General features: G+C 35.3%; 1 protein-coding gene across 3 annotated transcripts in view; it reads right to left on the minus strand.

The window, feature by feature from the left end:
* The window catches only part of LOC138314230 (neuronal acetylcholine receptor subunit alpha-10-like), a 117,492-nt gene extending 102,615 nt beyond the window's left edge, over positions 1-14,877 (minus strand). The window contains exons 1-2 of one of the 3 annotated variants that reach the window (XM_069254455.1): positions 14,467-14,877; positions 13,465-13,612 (exon numbers count right to left, since the gene is read on the minus strand). The gene's annotated coding sequence lies outside the window, so the exon portion shown is untranslated. Of the gene's footprint in view, positions 1-5,664; positions 5,742-13,464; positions 13,613-14,466 lie in introns of those variants that run through there. The other 2 variants (XM_069254454.1, XM_069254456.1) reach the window with 2 other exon arrangements.
* Between the last annotated feature and the right edge of the window lie 4,555 nt (positions 14,878-19,432).

The following is a 19,432-nucleotide window of genomic DNA, read 5'->3' on the forward strand; positions in this document are numbered from 1 at the left end:
TACATATTTAAATATTTTACCGATAATGTGTTTCTCCTTATGGGATCTTCGGTGCTTAAATTTGTCTCTGGTCTGCATTGATTTCTCTTGCTGTTTGGGTGCGATTGGCGGGACCTCGACCTCAAAGAGGGGTAGTTATTGACCAGGCTGTCTCTTAATGTTAAAAGTTTTCTAGGCTATGGCGACCTCTTACGGCAGATCTAAAGAGTTGCAAATTGGTAAAAGTACATTTGTACGTTTTTCAATTTTAGTCAAAACGTCATTGGTCTCCTTCCCTTTCCATTGGCTAAACTGTTCTAGGCCAATGCATGCATGGAAGTTTGAAGGACTTAGCAAACTTTTGTTCTTTCTTTTAACACAATATATTGAATTATCGGGGTTTTTAAATAAAAGATTTCCACGGTAGAAAACAAAAATATTTATACAAATTACATCGGTGCTTTGTGAGTTCATAGGTTTGATGATATATCATGTAAATATCCACAATGTCTTTCCCTACATTAAAATATACTTCAAAAGTTGGAAATAAAGCAGCCCTAACACAAATAGGTTTTGTCATACATGTTTCGGTCTCTTTGCTTAGTGCTGAGAAGGAACATAATTTGGCACTTTAGAGATGCTAACATGTCTATCGCCTTAAAGATACAAAAGTACAGCGAAATTCAAATGACCAGAAGGCCACATCACAAGCAACGGTAAGAATGATAAATGAGGAAGAAAGTCTCCCAAAAAGAAGAGAAAGCAATTATTCTTAGTTAAGATATGTATTATACTCATGCAAGAGGACAAGTATGATTCGTGCGACCTTACTAAAAGAAGTACACGCCCATCTCATTTCATAACCTTAGTTATAAGTTCATAAATTTATTTGTTAGACTTGTAAGGTAATGCTAAATGATCGAACGAAAATTCAGTGTTCTTGGACTTGTGTAGGTCCAGAGACGCGTTGTAAAATGTTGTAAACGTATTCAAAGCACTCATTACAGTCAGCAGATGAATAACTGAATGGCAGTTATAAGCAGTGTGTATATCAAACAACTATACGTGCAGTAGTCTTGAGAAAAAAATGCATGTAAATGTAAGCCTGGCCATACTAAGGGTAAACCCCGGGAAAATTTACTGGCATTTATGTCGGAAGCTCTGGGAAAATCCCAGACATCACGGCGGATTGGAACATGAGCCTGGGGTGGTATCAGCGGCAGTACCGTATCATCTACCTGGTAGTTTATATCCATTAGGACTCGTGGGTTATACGGGGCTAGAATCTGAATGACATTATATCACTGAAAATAGAGAGTGTATACACCATAAATGGAGTGAATCGTATGTTACGATGGAAACAAAGAGTAGATATGATCTTTAAATAGGGAAATACAAACAAGATATGTCCGTAACACGCAGGATAAAGGAGGCTCTAATAAACTCAAAATGTCTGGTAACGAAAATAATCCAAGACATATGATATCGTGTTAAATCTTAACTTGATACTTAACATTAATCCCAGATAAATTATATCAATATATCTAAAAAGAAAAAAAAGAAATGCTGACGTTTCCAAGCTTTCTTGCTTTTCACCGCGAACAAAAAATCGGAAGGAATTCGAACGCAATAAACATGTTGATTGAAATGTATTTACAAATTCAGGAAATCGACACGCAACGTTTTTTTTGTAAGATCAGCTTTTTGAACGACGTAAAGCTAATTCCACACAGGATATGTAAATAATGAAGTATAATGACTGACCTACAGCACATATGTTTCATTTCTGATTTTGTTTTACTTATAACGCCTTACTTGAAATAAGGTTACGTTACTTTTATCTTTACGTTATCAAGCATTCAAACTTCATCTGATGTGAAAAAATAAATGTTTTCTTTTTCTATTGACAGTTTGATCAGAATTATAAATTAATAAGTGGGACAAATTTCAGAAAGTGAACATTGATGTCGAGGGTTTAATAAATGTACTTGTCATTTAAACGTAAAATAAGACTTGATTACAGTATTTTTAATCAAATAAAACACCTTGTGAATATGTCGCAATCTTCAACATACTTTACTAGAAACGTAAAAAATATACTCCAAGTTTTCCTTGTAAGTGTTCGTAATGTTTCTTATTGCTGGCAAGGAACGATTTTCAACAATTTGTATACTTGAAAATTGGTAAAAAAAGTCGACAAATTCTAAATAATAGATTTATTTTGGAATCTTGAATTCTTTCAAAAGGCTAAATGTGATTTAATGCAGCCTCTTACACATTCGTCTATAGCGTATGTTGATCACGTCTCTTCAGCCCCATTTCGATTGATTAAATAAGGTTTACATTGACATGGGTTGTGGGTTACATGGCTGCATGCCTAGATTGATTCGGCTCTCAGGTAATGTGCAATGTTGATTCATATTCAAATGCAGATCTTGCTGAATGTAGGATGGTTATGTAAAATTATGCTTAGAGTATTAGTGGTAACCGAGGTGGGAGTGTGGTCCCGACATATTACTACAATTCATCCACCTTGGGGTTGTGAGTTCGAATCTAATGTGAGGCAGTTGCCTCAGGTACTGAACGCCTGGCAGTGTTTTTTTCAGAGTACTCCGGCTTTTCTCCAGCAACACACATGGTTCTTCCCTAAATCACACTGGTTGTTAATAGCATGTTAATAAAACTAAACCAAAGTATTAGTGGCAGTGTCTGTTCCTAATTAGTGCACACCTGAAGGGAGTGGGACGACTGGTTTGCCCGCTGTGGTTATTATTTGATGGAGTGAATGTGCATGTTTAGTCTGCTCCAGTGGTGCCAAAGCATGGTAAAATGGGCAATTGTCATTATTGCGAGATGACACAATACGAACATACCTCAGCTTCCCAGTATATACATACACACAACCACATCCAATACATCGCGTACAGGAGAAATAGTCATTAAATGGCTTTATAGTTGTTAATTGGACCTTGAACCAATTAAACAACCAACCAAGATTAGCGTCATCATTAATTAATTTTAAATATGCCACGTTAGTAGGTACGTTTCATTCATCATGACGCCATTTTGGCATAATAAATTGCGACGGAGTCGAAATTTGCCTTCGCAAAAACGGGCTCAAAAAATAAAATCTTTCAAGAGTTCTGTTTCTACATTCTCTAAAGTCGTTTCCGTAAAACAAAAGTGTAATTACCCGGCACATAATGCAGTGGATCGCAAAAATAAATGAGTACATTAAATGATTGCATTTGCAAGAAAAAATGCATTTACAAGTCCATTATTAATATCAATGTGAATCAAACATCAATGATATCAACATAACACTACACTTAAACAAAATAATATATTCATCGTTCTGTACAATGTTCAAAATCGAAAGAAATGGGTATCAATTATTACGCATCTAGCTACATTTGGCACTTAAGATTGTTGGCGAACTAAGTCGTAAGAAATGTATGTTTCAGTGATACATTAAAGAACTGTATTGATTTCCGAGGATGTATTAGTGAGAGTGTTTGATAGACTTAGTGTTTATAATATTAGATTATTACCTTGTGACCCCATTTACAAATCAGCAATGCACTTTTAAGATAATCATATTTTCATTTTTTTCAATTATTTTGTATCTTAATAATTAGTTTATAAACTTTTATAGATGTATTCATTTATTTCAAGTCAAAACTGCACATGGAAAAACACCCATCCCGCACAGTAACGCACCTCTATTGTTTCTATGCAAATCTAGACAGACGCATCTTAGTGCCAATATGGTGAAAGCCAACAACATCCATCTGTATAATATAAGCCGAGGAGTGTCGAATGTAATTTTCCTATTAGACCTGGAAAATCGAACCTGCTGGGGATATATACGTAAAGGCAATCCAACTGAACTCGCTACATATGTTTCAGCAATAGCTAAAGTAATCTGGAAAACATCTAAAATGTATTGAATAACCAACAATGTGTAGCTTTGTGATGTTTGATAACTAACACAAAATACAGTCGCCTGCTTTACTAGGCATCGCCGCCTTTTGATCCCATAGCAGGCAACATAATTATAAGCTATCCGAGGCGCTTAATTTGAGATAAATACCGGAAGGATTTGAATGGTGGACTCGTAGCCTCATACAGGGCAAGCGTGTTTGATATATATATAGTACGGACCACTCTTAGTTTAAATCTTCTGCTATATGAAGTTCCATGCCATCCGCTGTCGTGGATTACAATATAGAACTATACGCATACAAATACAATATCAATGTACAAATATTTAATTGTAACAGTTAACGTAGACAATATAAGTCATATCAAATGAATCATTTGAACTATATTGTATTTACATATGTATGTAATCAGAATATTCATAGATTGGGTTAATGGTATCTCACATTGGTAAGCACGAGGGTTGTTGATTGCTTACCACGCAAATCTAATCAAAATTAGACTTGTAATTCCGCTCCAACTGCGATACTCTACGTTACGCTTCAATACTTGTATTGAAGCGTAATGTAGAGTATCGTAGTGCGAGCGAATTACAAGTCTAATTTTAACCTCCCATGGTTGTCAAGAATTCATATTTACTAGATAGATATATCTTATTGTTTATATTCCATATGAAAATTGCCATTTATAATATATTAATCTTCGTATTAGCATTTCAGCGTAAAAAAATCAATGGTACGTGCGTCGACTACAGGTAAAACGAAAACGTCATCGACAATGTACGGCGACGTTAGTCCATATTTGTGCATGGAGTCACGATACTTCCTGGTTTAAACGTATCTATTTACTATGCCATTGCAGGTAACATCACATTTAGGAAAGATGAAAAAGTGTTGCAGTCTAGAAGTATAAAAACGTAAGCAATAAATCTTGCAAAAGAAGCTATTGCTGGAGCCCATTTAATGTTTAGCTAGCTAGTCTATGTATAATTTGGAATAAAATTATTTTGTAAATACAATGTAATAAACCTAATGAACCTTTGTTAAAGCTGGGTAAATATTTACTATATGTGTATTGGTACAACTTTTGACACATGGTCTCAACTAATGTACATGTCTATATGATAACTATTTAGAAATATGTTATATCAAGTGTAACGATAATACCATGGTATCAATGCATAATCAATGTTTACCCGAGCGTCCACTAAAATTCAGTGAACATTTTCTAGTTAAGCCAATTTATATGATAGTCACAGATCGTAAACATCTAAGTAAAATTAATGCACGCAATATCATTCCCACCGTAGAAGATTATATTGCAAAAAATATAGTATAATATAGCATTTTGGGACATGTGGAAATTAATACAGATATGACATTTACATATGATTTGGTTTGGATTGGTATATTATATCAATATCTTATGAATAGTCCGTGTCATTTAAGGACGGCCTCCCATGTGTACAAGTCACGTGGTTACAGATGGAAATGTGTCACTAGGTACAAGATACGATAATTTGTTATAAGCATTTCCCTAGATATATTCTAAAACACCTATCCAACACGAATTCAATTTATTAATTCGAAATTCATATCTGTTGTGAAAATGTTTGTTCTCATGTGGCGATTCCTAGAAATCGGAAGTGTTGTTGATATGGTAAGACGGCAGATCGGTTGCAGTGCAACGTTCATTTTGATTAATAAAATGCGTTTAATAAAACCTGATATAACAACAACCTACCTTCGAGGGGAAATATAGAACCGTCGAGTTTCGCACAATACCCGGACACGTGGGATCTCATTGGTGTTAAATAAAATAAGATAGCAATATCCTTCCAAAGACCAATCCTACAATAATTCAGAAATCTGGAAATGATTTGATGATTGTGATATTATCTAGGGAGGTGTCCGATACTTATTATGTTACTATAATATTGAAACTCCAGGATTTATCCTAGTATATACAGTTACTAATGAGTTAGGCGTTTAATGAAAGAGTTAATGGCGGTGTTGCAAATGCGGCCATCTATTGCATAACCAATATAATTTATCATATGAAATGTACATATATCACAATGGAACGTTTACACTATTAGATACAATTCATATCTAAAGCAATAATTGAAATTAGAATCTGAGTAATGAAATCAACATGCAATAAGTCATCAGCATTAAGCTGAAAGAGTGGTGTTGTAACACATTATATCATGTAACAGGCCTGGTGATTGTTCGAGTGTAGTAATTTATGTTTTGTTTGTTTTATCAATGTTTAAATGTTGGACACGCCATGCCACTGTCATCATCACAGGTGAATGCATTCACATACTTTTGGTCTGATCATTATGAAAGCATCACGATGACATTATAAGGACTTTAGAGAACAAAAATATTAAAATTGAAGAAATGAGTCTCTGTCAAATATTTAAGGATTAAATTGATTATATGCTTTGTTATCGAGTAATAATGCAGAAATCTGAGCATTTTCTTGATTTTTCCGTTATCGGCTGACAAAACAATGGAAATGCTTGGTGCAAATAGGATTAAATCATTTAACGATGTACAAAGATTAATGTCTTAGTCCGATTCTATAAAGCTGGAACGCCTCTCGCGTAAACATTACATAACATGTAGGAACGTAAGTAAGACAAGACAACCTCGTCGCTACTATATCCACTTTAAACTACTCTTTATTTAAAGGTTGACCATTATTACATTAGCGTTGATGTAACTCCCGCTCTTGTCACTGTGGTTTTTACACGTGCACGGTCTCTGTCCTCTCGTGAGTATCATCCTCTTAATGGTATTGATTCTGTGTCGGAGGTATTACAGAGAGCAGCAACATTGTCAGGCTTTTTGTGACGTGCTATTACATCAACCAATACGATTAAAAAGCGTGACTTCCTTTTAATTAGGAGATACAGCTTAACAAATCGTATAAAAACAGGAATTAACGCTGATACGCTGAAAAGAAGTTAGAGCCGTTTCCCGTGTAGTTCACGCGGCATTTGCCAGGCTAGTTTATTGCCTGTACATAGGCAAAAATGAATTGCTCAGAAAACGGACAATCTCTACCAGCAAGGCGCCAAAACAGACTTCAATGTGTTTGAACCTTGACACTTGAGTTTAACCTCAACACAAATAGAGAATCCAGTGTAGTCTGACGTTCCACTGGTACAGAGCGTGATAAAAGAGAAAAGAAGTACCCACAATTCAATACCGGATGTCAGTCTGACAGTCACGTTACAGCGAGCAGTGATAAGATTTGGTATACCAACAATCCAATACCGGATGCCAAGTGTTAATGTATAGACACACCAAATGAACGATTACATCCTCATATCGGGCAATGTATTTGTATATATACTTGATATATCGGAACCAACCATGGGATGGATATACACATATCTTTTGAATTCCAGTTACAAGCACTTGCTAATTTAACAAGCATTATATTCTATGACAGATTAGCTGATTTGGTGTGGATAATATACATTAAATACAATTTTGCAAGATGCATCAAAACATCATTATCCTTGATAAGGAAATGACAACATGTCTGGAACTTTGATAATAGATAGTGCAACATGTTGCAAATAATTAAGCATTGGTTATCATAATTTTGACATGCATTGGTGTGTAACATACATTGGGTGTTCTAGCATATCCAGTGGTGCGATTTAGTGAATTATCTCACTGACTAAAACCCAGTGTTTTTATTACCTCTTTAGAAAAAAATGTACGGAAAATATGGAAATCAACCCTATGCGTTAAGCTGGCGTGTCGAATTCACATGAAAGCATAATTTATAAGACTTCTCCTTGTAATGGAATTAATTTTTCGCTAAGGGAGTGTAAAAATACACTTCATTTTGTCACCAGCGCATTATGTTGATAATAAGTCACTCGCCTGAAGAAAACAGACTTTAAATGTAATCATTTACACAGGGAAGACATAGAGATGTAACAGCCGCCATTTTGATTCTAGAGGGAACAATTTTCTATTTAAAAACCATCCGTTTCACAAAGAACAAGTCATCAAATGGATATATCAAAAACATTTAGGAGTGTAACCTAGGAAATCCATCAACAAAACGTGAATAAGAGATTTTATGAGTACCATGTGCAGATCGAATTCGAAAATTGACATGTACAATATATATATTATATCGTTCCATCAATTATTTTGGTTGCTGGATGGTTTGTCTGTGTTAAAGGTGGTCTCTTGTTCTTCGTGATACTAGTTAAGAATTAAGCGTTTGTTGGCTTGTTGGTTGCTGAGAGTAATTTGCTTTTAACAATAATGGTCACTTAAGGACAGTTTCCCATGTATGCGGTGTTTTTATAGTGCTATCTCACTGTCGCATGCTGCCAAAGACACAGAAGTAACACACCACATCCGGTAACATCATAATGACAATGACACCTAGGAGCAAAGGTTTCAAAAATAGTCTATCACTGTAGCTTTTATTCATAAGCTTGTCTGTTTGTTTGATTCAATTAACATCCCATAAACAGACAGGGTCATGTAAGGACAGCCTCCCATGTATGCAGTGTATTGCGTGTATGAAGTGCGAGGTGCGTGTTTTGGGAGACTGCGGTATATTTGTGTTGTGCCTTCTGGTATAGCGGAACACTTGCCCTTTTTAAAGCGCTTTTTCATTGAAGACACCAAGCAACAACATCCCATCCAGTCAAATTAAACTGACAACAGGCGAACCAGTCGTCCCACTCACCGTATGCTGAACGCTAAGTAGGATCAGAAACTGCCACTTTTTAGACTTTGGTGTGTCTCGGCCAAGGGACATAACACAGAGCCTACCTCACAGGGGCGAGCGTTCAGTTAAAGACCAAAAGTGAGGCGGTGTCAAGGGAGACGTTAGGACGAAGAAAATAAGGTAGGAAGAAGACCGTAGAAGAAAAAAAAGATAAGACCGTTATTGTGAACCTGACGTTAAACCAATCGAACAAAAACATTTCCTTATGGCCTTTAAGGAGCCTTCGGTCCAATATAATTGTACAACTACTGAATGTTACTTTCGATGTAAACTTTTTCCGTTACTGGCATAATGACTCTAAGGATGAAAAATTCATCCCTGAAAAATATTTGCCAATGAAATATAGGGTAAAGAATAGCTATCGATACCAATACCGCAGCTAATAATCTATTATGGAACGGAATTGCACAGCTGCCTTGCATTATGGGACAGAAATGTACCATTATGTGCTTTACACATTTAATTGAACATTTGATATGCACTTAAAGAGCCGCAGTAGTCGAGTGGTAAAGATGTCTTGACATATAACAACAAGCCTTCAACTTCTGAGACACGAGTTCGAAACCGGCTTGGGGCATTTGCCATATACAGGCCGCTGGTCGGTGTTTTTTACTTGTACTCAGGCTTTCCTCCATGTAAACCTGGTTGATGGTTATACGTTTAGTAAATCACACCAAATATTTAATATATGATTTTAAATCTTTCAAAGTTACGCTACACTGGTATCTACTCCACTGGCATTTTGTACACGGATGGTTACCCAATAATTACATATGAGAAATATAAGCTATAAAACAATAGCACATATAAGTGCACTTTTAGAGTGCAGTGTATAAATTTCGTACGGTGATGGTAAAAAGTATCTTATCTTATTCTTAAGAATCATCCATTGCATTCCCAACTTCAAAACAATTGATCTTATAAAAAATGTTGCCTAACGTGTGTGTGAAAATTAATCTACAGATGCCCGCATCCTAAGATGTTTTTATCAGTTTTAAGCTAATAAGAAACCTTTGAAATATAAAATGTCTTATGTTGAGCGTATAACATTATGGATATTGTTTCCACTATAAAGCCTAATTAATGCCAGAAAAAAGATACAAGCGGGGGTTTCTTATTTGATTTCAAGGTCACGATAGGCGCATTTTAGTTGATTATATAACAAGTTTTCATTTTAATAAAATTCACTGAAAATTTTCCCGTTTTAAGCTTGCTAGTCATGCACACCATTTTGTCAAGTTTTTTGTTACATTCTTTATTCTACAATAAAATTTGCTTTAACTATGTAGCCACCCATTGGCATCGCACTGTTTATGACATTTCTCACGCAGAGTTATCCACAACTTACTTACAGAGATATGGATAAATATTCGCTGCTGCTTTGTTACGAATATTGTGTGCCGATAACCTTATGAGCACGTATACTGAGTTCCATCACATAAATAACAATAATATGTTGATGTGTCATCTGATAGAGGTGGATAGTGATGAGAAGAAAAGAATTTTGATAAGCAATTGAATATCAAGGCTAAAATTAGAAGAAAGAAATCTAGGACACATACTTTGAATTTGGATCAATCGGTAAAAATGATACTTACATGTAGCAAACAAATTGCAAATACAAAATAAGCTTTTTTGACAAAACAACCGATTGACAATTCTAGAGATCGAGTAAAATACGAGCCAAAAAGCATTAATTCTTCCATAAACACACACGACAAATTAAAGTGCTTAGACTAAAAATCGTAAGGGAAATTGTCATTATTCTTCAATTATTTTGTTATCAAATATACAGCATCATTAAAATTGAGCGCTACAATCATTTCATGGTTATTGCAATTTATTTGCATGATTGTCGTCCAAAATACAACACTAGCTATTTTGTACATCCTGCGGAGGATGTGGTGTGTTTATGACCATTCCTTAAATGACCCTTCGTGAAAAGGGAAGAGTCACCACTTCCCGTTCGTCTAATTAGAAATACCGAAGGTCGGGCCAGAAGATGCATACATACTCGCAGTAACAATAGGTATCGGAATTTCTGTGAGGTAGAATGCGGTCGCTACGGAAATGCTTTACTGATCTTAAAAAGTCTTCTGATATACAGATGTATGGTAATGCCCGAAGCCGACCTTTCCGATTAACTGTAGCTTCATTAGCAACGCGAACGTTGGCATCCTATCCAGAATTGATGTTCGATTCGTGTCTATAAACCATTGATGGTGTTTTATATACTGTTTTCGTCATTTGGTTCTCTGAAAATACATATAAACGAGACTATAAAGTACAAACCTATATATCATTACTTAAATATGTCCTTTTTTATCATATTTTATAGCATTCTTTGTGTATTAACATAAGCCAAGAATCAGCAGTGACATAACCCATGCAGTGTAGTCATAATTTTGATTTAAATGGATAGCAAAAACAGAAGATAGAGATCTTTTACAACACGACGCATTCATATTTCGTTTCAGCAACTATCTCGATCTTCACTTTGTCAGATATATCACCCAAGTTGTGGATACGAAATCTGACAAGATGGTAACAGAACACAGAGATCAACCAACAGAGAGGCTCCACAGGGAATGATTAGACTACAGGCTAGTATAGGGAGTTCTAAACATTTGTTAATTGCACATACATACAACATCTTATAGGAGTATAACACATGGCTACTGCAATAGACTCAAGTGCAATTGTGAAGATGAAATAAAAACGTAAGTAATGTACTTTAAACAAGCAATTATTAATATTCAAAATATGTTGAAAATCGCCAACGGGTTTCTTTCTGGCATGTAGCAGTCCTTCACCAAATATTAACCTTCATTTATAAGTGTTTCATTTTTCAATCATATATAAGCGATAGTTAATCCACATATTAAGTAGAAGTGTACCTGCTGCCCACACTGCATGAAGGCAAAGGGCGACTAAATTTTTGATATTCTCTTTTCTTCTCTTCTTAACATTGTCCTTCCTAACGTCTCCCTTGACAACGCAATACTCTTGATCTTCAATTGAGCGTTATGCCTTGTGAGGAAGACTCTGGGTTATGTCCCCTGGCCCAGACACACCATAGTCTATAAAAGTGGGAACGCATGTTCCTGTTTAGCGCTCAGCACTATAGAGAGGGTGAAACTGCTGGTTTGTCATTTTAATTTGACCGTGTGGGATTTGCTTGTTCGACGTCTTCGATGAGAGGCTTAAGTGAGATAGCAAAAACATACTTGTACAAGTAGAAACTATACGGATATACAGCAGTCTCCCAAACATTGACATTCACACACTACAACACACTATACACATGGGAGGCCGTCTTTAAAAAATAACCTTGGCTGTTAATAAGATTTTTAACCAAATAATCCAAACCAAAGTTAGAGCAAATTAAATTAATTTATTGTTACGGTAAGTGGTAATTTGAAAGCGAGAATGTACAGGCATAGAAAACACACTGAACACACAAGTATGTCTAATATATATAAATAATCGATCTTTTATCTGAATCCAGGATCAATATCTATACGCATATTGGAAGAAATTTAAAGAAAAGGCTAAGATTTTTAGTAAAACTCTCGCTATAAAGTCATAGTTTAATAAATATCTCAGGGGGACTCTTTTGGCGCTATTAGAATGTATTATCAATAATTGACTTATCCTAAACAATTAAGGATTAAGTAAATATCATACACATATTAAGTAGAAGTGTACCCGCTGCCCACACTGCATGAAGGCAAAGGGCGACTAAATTTTTGATATTCTCTTTTCTTCTCTTCTTAACATTGTCCTTCCTAACGTCTCCCTTGACAACGCAATACTCTTGATCTTCAATTGAGCGTTATGCCTTGTGAGGAAGACTCTGGGTTATGTCCCCTGGCCCAGACACACCATAGTCTATAAAAGTGGGAACGCATGTTCCTGTTTAGCGCTCAGCACTATAGAGAGGGTGAAACTGCTGGTTTGTCATTTTAATTTGACCGTGTGGGATTTGCTTGTTCGACGTCTTCGATGAGAGGCTTAAGTGAGATAGCAAAAACATACTTGTACAAGTAGAAACTATACGGATATACCGCAGTCTCCCAAACATTGACATTCACACACTACAACACACTATACACATGGGAGGCCGTCTTTAAAAAATAACCTTGGCTGTTAATAAGATTTTTAACCAAATAATCCAAACCAAAGTTAGAGCAAATTAAATTAATTTATTGTTACGGTAAGTGGTAATTTGAAAGCGAGAATGTACAGGCATAGAAAACACACTGAACACACAAGTATGTCTAATATATATAAATAATCGATCTTTTATCTGAATCCAGGATCAATATCTATACGCATATTGGAAGAAATTTAAAGAAAAGGCTAAGATTTTTAGTAAAACTCTCGCTATAAAGTCATAGTTTAATAAATATCTCAGGGGGACTCTTTTGGCGCTATTAGAATGTATTATCAATAATTGACTTATCCTAAACAATTAAGGATTAAGTAAATATCTACTTGATTCAGCCAAATTATCACTTATGTGACGTACCGGTAAGTAACTATGGCATCAATAGATTTAGTTCAATTCTTGTAATACTAGTTATACTATCTTATAAAAGACACCAAGTTTATATCCACATCTTCACTGATATCATATTACTTATCTCTGACCGGCGTGCAACATTATATCTAGAGTAATACCTTATTTTCCAAAATTAGGACGAGTCACCATCCAACATGTGAACACTGTTTCGACTATTATCAAAATACTTCATCAGTAATTACCGGCTTAAAAGGTTTTCATAAACATCCAACTCCCAAACAGTTCAAAGGGAACCCATAACGTAATAGCTTTGCATCATCGGTTTTTGCGCAGACATACAGGCATGTAGGCCTATACAGGATATGTAGGGATACTGTCAGAAAACCCCACCTGCGTGATGAATTAGAAAGAATTAGTCTTAATTCATTATAAGACACAAATTAAAATCGTATTACTGGTATCATGTTTATAGCGTCTATATCAAAAATATCTCAACATCATAAATCAGCCACAGTTTGAAATATATATAGGTTTATGCGAACTATCCAACGGTACTTGTAGGGTGTCAGGGATTTATTGTACGTCGATCTGATTGAAATGAATATCCGTATTATACATTAAATGGAGTAAGTGTTAAGATCTAAATATTAATCATATTGATTCAATGTTAAAAAATGTCAAGAAAAAAAGGTTGCTAATTTAAGTATTTATGTAACGATAGGCTGTTCTATGATCTAGGATGGCAGCAGATTGATTGCATCTTACTCATATATAACGGATAGCTAAATACGTTATATACAATGCATTATATTTATGGAATATGAAATCCAATGTGTACTTTAAGGAAGTATTTTTCCTACAAATAGTAATATCATACTGATTGTTTTGGGGAGAAAACTGATAATGTTTATGTATGGAACAACATAGAGCGGCCACAAATTTTAAAGTACATTTAAGATGGTATAGATATCCAACTGCCTTTAAGCCGAAACAGTTTTAATTTAAACAAAGATAAAGTCAATATTAATATGCCTTTCAAGTCAAAACTGTTATGATTTTACCGCGATAAAACCAGTTTTGGACTTGCTAAATGAGTCAAAGCCTATTTTTGTTATATGTGTATATGAAATAAATGCATAAATATATTTGTTTTCGTGTAATTTTGTTCCTGTAAATCATATATGCTTTCAACACAAGACAGGCTATTAAATCAAAATTATGTAAAAAAACGAAAATGTACTTACTTCGTTTTGCTTTTTTCTTTGCTTTCCTCTCTTTGACTATTAGTTCCCTTGCATTGGGGACATATAGAACTAGCTCTCCAGGTGCGACAAATCACCTGATTCAAAAACGTATCGTGGTCCTTTAACTTTGTTCTCAATTATACCAATTCCTTTAGTTCCTCTTCCTTTCAGTCATGCACGCTAATCCCGCACGGGTAATTTCAATTCAGCATTCCTTTACAACGTCAAGAAACAGATGTTAAAAGAGATTGAAAAACAAGTCATTTATAATCCAAAATACAATTATATAGCTGTACAACATCCATTTGCCTCCGGAGCGGGCAGAGACTTGCACACGATACCCATAACGTAAGGCGTAGGGATATCATGTAGCAATTAAACTGTTAGAAATAGTGCATCGATAGTGAAACAGACCCTGTGATTTGTAAAGTAAGAAGGATAGGAAGCGACTCTTGGCCGCATCTGTTACCCCATGTATCCCACACGCCTGGACTAAATCAATGGCTCACTACTCGGCATTATGCATTTCTATCAGATAACACCAACAAAGTTTATATGAAAGTACTGTATGGTAGGTTCGGATACTTTGCATTTAAACAGATAAAAGAATTTTTCTTTTCATTGTATTTAATGTGATAACTTTTAAATGACTATATTTGGCAATACTGAATATCGTATAACAACTGGTTCGCCCGTTGTCAGTATAATGTGACCGGCTGGGGTGGCGGCATGCTTCAGTGATATAGCACTATAAAAAGGGCAACAGTTCCACTATACAAGAAGACACAACATGAATATACCGCAGTCTCCCAAAACACTCACCTCGCACAACATACACGCAACACACAGCATACATGGAAGGCCGTCCTTACATGACCATAGCTGTTAATAGGACGTTAATAAATCAAACAAACAAGTGTTGCTTAGTGTCTTCGGCGGCATGCTTCAGTGATATACAACTATAAAAAGGTTAACAGTTTCACTATACAAGAATACAACACGAATTACTACAGTCTTCCAAAACACGCACCTCGCACACATACATGCAACACACCGCATACATGGGAGGCCGTTCTAACATGACCCTGGCTGTTAATAGGACGTTAATATAATCAATCAAACAAAACAAAAGTCTGTTGGTTAATTGTATGCATTTGCTTAGCGTACTATTAACCTCTAAAACCAAGTTTCATAATATATCATAATAGACAATATAATAGGTTGATCAAATATTTCGTTACTTACTTACGTCAGATAAATAACTACTTCCTTATCTCTTTACCTCATGTAAAATCATTTGTTTCATGGTATAATTAGACTCTTGTTTTGTCAGATAATGTCAGGATTGTATTTCAGTAAATAATATTGACAGATTGGTGGATTGTCAAAATGGTGGAAAACAAGCCTTCCATTGGTAGATCGAGTATCAATACAACTAGGTCATAATATTTATACATAACTTGGCATGACTGCTCGAAAGGGAACATAATTTTCAATTTGTGTAATATAAAATGTCTCTTTTCCAAAATTTCAGCTACATAGCCTTTCTTAAAGAATTACTCTGTAGCTTGAAGAGTAAGCTATTGAGTGATTTCTTGACAAAGCCTATGTAGTCGAGATCTTTTATATTACACAATTGTTTCATTCTCGCAATTTGTGGAGATTTCGTTAAGCACCATTGACGGAGGGATTTACTTACCGGAAATGACATAATGGCTGGGTGTTTAACAGCTACAGTCTAAGACTAAGGACTACCTCCACTGTTTGCAATGTACTACGTATGTGACTGTATGGATGTTTCGGGAGACTGCGGTATATTTATGGCCACTTGTAATCTTGGTGGTCATGCCCTATTTATAGTGCTATCTCACAGAAACATGCCGCCAGAGACACCGCACAGCACACCCTATCCGGCCGTATTATACTGACAACGAACAAACTGCTAACCAGTGATGCATTTTCATCGGTGAAATACTTCTTTATCTGTTGTCCCTTTAACATGAAATATCACAACTCCTACATCCGATCAACGCTTGAGCTTAAGAATGAATGTCGATTTTACCTCCATACGTATGGCAGTATGAGGTAAATAAGGCTTTCACTGGCGGAATAAATTGTTTCTGCTCGAGTTTTTCAAAACAAATATTTTTATAGATATAAGAACTTATTAGTATCATAACCAGATACCGTACAGTCAGTATATTCTCGGGGAAGACACTTTCGAAATTTCATAGCGACAATAACCAGTTATGCGATATGTTCGTCTTGGCTGGTACTAATACACCATATTGGATCCTACAGTCACTTTTGTTTCTATCAAAACACCTTTTCCTTTTAATCTGGAAATGTGAAAGGTTAACGACAACTTTCTATCTTACTGTTGAAGGTTTACTTCTTTACTGTTCGATGGATATTAAATGGGGAACTTTATGATTATGTGGACGTTTGTGAAAATGTCAAAAGACCACTGACTTCAGATATCCCCTATTGGTATGGGGAATACGATATTTCTACAATTTTATGTTAAAACGACAGAGTCCGCTTGATTCAGTTCATTTAAAATAAAGGTATACTTACCAACAATCTTGCATTGTATATGTAGATTTGGATCGATGTTGCTTTCTCGGCTGGATACAATTATTCATCGATGATCGATAGTTTATGTGACTTAATCTGATTTCGTTTGCTTCATCTTAAGTCATTGCATCACGTTAGGCACTGTTTTTAGCACTACCGCACATTGAAAGGCTCTAGCCCCTGCCACCATACAAACTACAGCTTCCACCCCTGATATTTTAAGTACTCATTATGTAGGTAATAAGAAGTTTGTTTCGCAAGTTGTATTATGATGGGATGGCCTGCTCCGCGTAATATTGTAAATAGACACAGCATTAATATACTGCATCCTCCTTACACATAATACATATTGTTTTCAGAGGAGTTTGGCCTTAAATGACCGGACTGTAAATACACGGTATAACGTTACTCCTAACCAGTCAACCATGATATGACCATTTATTTCATTGATTAAGCGCTTTAGAGTCGATAATTGTCGGTATGATTACAACACAATAATACTGGAATGAAAACATAATTGAGCTGCTGATATAGGCAAAATCTTAGTTCCTCGCGTGCCTGTTTTTTGGAAATGTAAAAGTTACATGTGCCGTAACTGGGCATTATCTCCATTAATCTATTGTGAAGCATGAGGTTTAAGGAATTAAGCCGTGAAAATCATTCAATGGCTTCATATGCTTTATTAACGTTAGTTGGAACACAGAAATTATGTTCTGTAAAATTATTGTTATTTTAATGCCTTTTGTATGTTTAGATGAAAACATTTTTGCAGAAATCACTTTCCAATTACTAATAACACTGTAAAAATGTTAAAAGCTTTGGTAGTACTGCAAAAATCATTTTCTGCTCTTATTTTAATTTGTAAATTAAAACCAATGCATTGAAAGTGCTGTAATTCTCAAAAAGTTTTGGTGATGAATAGCATATTAAAACATATCTTGGTTAGCGAGTATGAAAATTACGGCACATATAATTTTAATAAAACTAAACCAAAGTAAATCTTTGATATGATGCTCTTGCAATTTTCGATAATATGTTAATTTGATTATATTGAAAGGATACACTTGAGAATACTGCTATTATTTGCAATTAAGAAACAATGTTGCATTTTATGAATCAGACAGTTCTTCATCTTACCAAAGTGTTAAATTAGTACATCAAAACCTTTTGAAATCTCAGAAAACTGCATTACATACACGTTTTTCTCAGTTTTCTTGGCAAACGTGCATATGGTGATTGCGCAGCAAATCGCAAAAGTACATTCTTCCCTCACGCGGCAGACGCTGCCGGACGATCTGAGTTAGAAATTGACCTTATAGGCACAAGTAAGAGCTGTATAGTTTAACCTTTCAGTCTACGAGAATCTGGAGTGACAATATAGCTCCACTATGTATCTGGTATTATTGTTATTTTACATTAACATGCATTAGCACCGGTAACGTTATATCGGTACTGCTTCATTGTAAGTGATTCATGGATTTATGACGTCTGATATCCAGACAGACTATTGACCAACATTAAATAGATTCTGATATAGCAATCGATGGCTAATTAAGACCATGCACATCCAGATTCTGGACATTCGTTGACGTATAAATAGTCTATGCAGTTGTCAGAATCCAGGCTACTACAATGGGGACAACCTACGTCATCGGAAGTGATATCGGGCACACAAAAACAATGAAAAAACGCCCGCTTCAAGATGAAAATCGGCTGAAATTATGACATAAAAGCAATGCATTTTCTAAACCTATCGCGCGTCAAAGACAGTGTATTGTTAGAGATTCTGTGAAACTATAAGATATCGTCAAACTAGCTCAGATAATGCAAACACCTCGACACAATATTTTTTGACAGCAGGGATATCGGTCACATTTTATTCAATAAAACGTAACAAGTTGTAAAAAAATAAATTTTGCTGCCACAAAACCGTCCCGTTTACTAATATGTAATATATGACTATAGAAAGAAAATATTTCATTCATTATATCTTCTAGTGGAGAAACATAGACGGTGCTTAATTAGAAATTATGAAAGTGATATCGGTCACACTTAGAATTTTAGGGGTAACGGTCACATCCAAAATTACGAAAACTGAATAATACAGCATTGTACATGTAGTCGTTATTTACGCATTCATGCAACTCCAGTGGAAAAGCGCCAATACACTTTTATTGAATTTATCTGATCTTGAAAGATGACTTTTTAACCGATTATCAGCAAATGGTTGGCGAGCTATAAAAAACCTTTCCCCCATTGTCATCCATCCGTCTTTTGTTTCTGTTATTTCTCTGAAAGTCCTGGAGGGGTTTCATATGTAGATCCAGTTATGTATAAAATATTTCGGGATCAATCAGAAATCGAGATGTGAAACAAGAAAACAATATTT

Source organism: Argopecten irradians, chromosome 2 (assembly GCF_041381155.1).
Source record: "Argopecten irradians isolate NY chromosome 2, Ai_NY, whole genome shotgun sequence".
In the NCBI taxonomy this organism is placed as follows: domain Eukaryota; kingdom Metazoa; phylum Mollusca; class Bivalvia; order Pectinida; family Pectinidae; genus Argopecten; species Argopecten irradians.